Here is a 3,645-nt window from a genome sequence, read left to right on the forward strand (position 1 = left end):
GGTTCAGTTTCAGTCTGAGAGTGCTTTGGGGGTTTCTTTCTTTTTCTGCTATTTATTCCTGTCGCTTGTTTGCCGGAACCAAGCTTCTGCATGATAACTTTCAGGTTCTTTGCCTGTGGCGGCCCCCACCCTCATTCCCCTTTTATTTTTACTTATTTTTGCTTTCCTAAAAGTTTTCAGGCTGCCAGCATTAGATCCCTTATCAGGTAGATCCTGCTGTGTTTTCTTTCTGTCTTAAACCTGCCCATCACAGCCCATCTCATAGAACCCATTAGCGTTTCGTAGCCTTTGTAGCACTTTTTATGTGGCGAATGCATTTTACGGTTGTTTTTTATTACTTAGCTCACAATTGCCATCCAAGAGATGGGTCGGCAGGATCAATCTTGTAAAAGTTCAGGGGTGAAGGAACTTCCCCTGTGGTGCTTAAGTGGTAGAGTGAGAATCAGACTCCCAGCTCTAAAGCTCCTGTCTTGTTCCTTCCTTCACTTCTGCTGGTGAGCAGGAGATAATTGATGTGAGAGTCTGCAGCAAGCCCTGTACACAGGTGAGAAACTGTTATTATTTCACGGTGTGGTGATTGGTAGCATTAGTTGCCCATCTGTGACTTTGGAAGGCACCTGAGAATCTGGTTGGAGACCCCAGAGCCCTGAGGATACGGGCTTCAGATGCTATCATTTCAGCAGTACCATCACCAACTTGGTTTTTGGTGTAAGAAAACAAAGACCTGTGTTTGAGTCACACATTAGCCCTGTGATCTTAAGCAAGTTCCAGAACATTCCTGAGCCTCAGTTACCTTCGATTTTAGATCATGTGATCTATCCCAATGCATCTGTGAGAACCAGACATTTCTCTGACAGTGCTTTAAACACGGTCGTATAGTGTGTAATGTGGCCGAGCAGTGGGCACACGTGGCTAATTCTTGGTGCCCAGCAAGGTGTCTAGCCCACAGGAATGGCACCTTGTCCTTCTAGAGGAGATTGTGGGATTTAGACCCAGGCAGCTCCAAGTTCAAGTCTTAGCCGTGCGACTTAAGGGAGGGTGCTCCCTGAGGTGGTCACGGCCGATCTGGTGTACTGACTTACTCATTTTTAGACTTCTTATTCATGAGGGCATCACTGTTGACAACAGTCACTTTGCGACGTGGGGCGAGTACCACAGACGTTCACAGGCATTTCCAGGCTATGCAGAGGGATGGTTTGTCACCAGTGAATGGCTGTCCAGTGTTTCTTCTTCTCCGTTGTGATCCTCCAACTCTTTCTTGGTGTTTTAATTTTTTTAATTTATTTTTATTTGAGAAAAATCGGCTGACATCTTTATTGCTTTGGGGAAGGGGGTCACCCAGGAGCTCTTGGTGCGCAGGTCCACTTCCTCTTCACCGTCACAGGCTTCTGGCAGTGCAGGATGGCGCCGGCTCTCCAGGGGTCGGCCAGGCGCCAATCTGTGCGGTGCTTGTTCTTTTGGATCACGTGCCGGATGCTGCTGAGTGTGGCCCGGGCGTTCTTGTTGATGGTGGTCCGCACATAGGTGGCCGGCTTTCGCGGGCCGGATCACCGCTTCATCGCTACCATGACCCCTTTGCTATCTGCCGCCGGCTGCACACCCACAGTCTTGCGGTGAATGGGCCCGTTGTGGCGGAAGGAGTTGCGGGCCTTTAGGTTACTGGGTTTGGTGCTGTACGTCTCCTTGTTCCTCTTGATCGAGAAGCTGGAGCAGTTCCGGACGACCAGCCATTGCAGGCGCGCGGACATGGTGGCAGCTCCTCTGGTTGCGGAGGCTGGAAAGAGGCAGGCGGGGGGCGGGGCCTCTCTGGGGTTTGGTTTGCGCTGTGTTTGCGCCCTGCTTCTAGTGCAGTCGTTGCTTCTTTCCCGGCCTCCCATCGAAGCCCCCAGTAGTTCCCATGGAAAGCTGGTGCTGAGGGGTGGTTCCAGGCCTTCCTCAGAAACTTGTATGGGAACCTTTCACGGGGCAGGTAAGCAAGAGGGTCAGGACAGGGCAGAGTTGTTTCATTGTCCTTCAAGAAGGGTGCTTTGGTCTCATTCCATCCCCACAGTGGGCACTTTTTCCGCTGCAGCCGTGGTCGGCATTCCTTAGTCACTCAGGCCATCAACCAGCATCTTCGGAGAAGATGGCCGTGGGCACGTGTAGTGCGAATTCCTTGGCATTTTCAGGAGACCGCTTTTTGGGCGTGAAGGGAATCCTGTCTTTAATGTTAGTGTCGGTTTCCTTGTCTGTAAAAATGGCTGTAGCAACAGTACTTGATGCAGAGGTAGAGGGACTATACTTTCTGGTTTTGCCAGGACAGCCCTGGTTTATGCCTGTGTTCTGGTGTAGTATATACAGCGTCCCCTTCCACTCTCAGAGGTATTCTGATTGGAGGTCACCCTACTTGTTAGTACTGAGTGAGGTTGTGTAAGTCAGGGGTCCCCAGTCCCCAGGCCGTGGACCGGTACTGGTCAGCTGCCTCTTAGGAACCGGGCCCACAGCGGGAGGTGAGCGGCCGGCCAGGGAATGAAGCTTCATCTGCCGCCCCCCATCGCTCACCTTACCGCCTGAACCAACCGCCCCCCCATCCCCCCCACCCCGGTCCGTGTAAAAATTGTCTTCCAGGAAACCAGTCCCTGGTGCCAGAAAGGTTGGGGACCGCTGGTGTAAGTAATATGTATAAGACCAGGACTAAAGTCAAATGTCAACAAATGTCTACTGTTTTTGTCAGAGGAGATGCTAGGTGCTCAAGAAATGTTTGTTCAGTGAACTACTTTTATAAAGGTAAAGTTTGAGGATGTTTGAAGGGAATGTCTAGCTTGTAGGCAGTTAGACTTTATTACGTTGATAAAAATGTGTTAGTACCTGTTTAGAATATAAAAAAAAACACCAGGAGAGTGGTACGGATGGAGGGCTTATTGAGTTCTCTGGAACGTGTGCGGAAGCTTATTGGAAGGGCTGGGCCTCGGATTAAACATGGAAGGACAGGAAGGCTTAGTCCAGGATGTGATGGGGCAGCTAAATTGCTCTGGCTACTTATAGTTAAGAAATAAGATTGAATCTCTGTCCATGTGTGTATTTTATATGTTTATTTCTGGCCACACCACACGTGGGATCTTCGTTCCCCGACCAGGGATTGAACCTGGGCCCTCTGCAGTGGAAGCGCAGAGTCCTAACTACTGGACCACCAGGGAAGTCCTCATGTGTGTAATTTAACTGGGTTTTTAAATCTATTATTTTCTAGCCGATGGCCCATCTTGATAAAGATCTTTAACTGTAACTGTGGCAGCTTAATGCGGTACCAAGTTCTGTGCCAAGAGGTCACCAGAGTAACTTATTCTTCTAATGAGTTTCCAAAGAATATGGTTCTTGTTTAGTTCCCAGGAAGAAAAAAAAAACAACCAGAAATTAAAAAAACTTAATTGGCACCTAGAGCTTCTGTCTTGTTTGATATGAAAATGAATCATTTTCAGGAACTGGAGGAGGGAGTTACTACCCAGAGGGCAGGGTGTGCCCTGACTTCATGCGAAAGGCAAATTCTGAAGTGACCTGGAGGGTAAGCGGCACCTTTTCTTAGAATGAGGTGAAAGGCAGGTCAGCTTTCCTGTAGTCTGCTTGTTTCCAAACTGGACTTCTCTTCTTGGCTGCATGAGCTTCACTTCA

General features: G+C 49.2%; 1 non-coding gene and 1 pseudogene across 1 annotated transcript; both read right to left on the minus strand.

The window, feature by feature from the left end:
- Window positions 1-1,334: 1,334 nt before the first annotated feature.
- LOC136121992 (large ribosomal subunit protein eL28 pseudogene) lies at window positions 1,335-1,748 on the minus strand (annotated as a pseudogene).
- A 1,355-nt stretch (window positions 1,749-3,103) lies between these two features.
- TRNAG-UCC (transfer RNA glycine (anticodon UCC)) lies at window positions 3,104-3,176 on the minus strand. Its single transcript has one exon. It is a non-coding gene; the product is annotated as a tRNA-Gly (tRNA).
- Window positions 3,177-3,645: the final 469 nt, after the last annotated feature.

Source organism: Phocoena phocoena, chromosome 4, assembly GCF_963924675.1.
Source record: "Phocoena phocoena chromosome 4, mPhoPho1.1, whole genome shotgun sequence".
NCBI classification, from domain to species: Eukaryota; Metazoa; Chordata; class Mammalia; order Artiodactyla; family Phocoenidae; genus Phocoena; species Phocoena phocoena.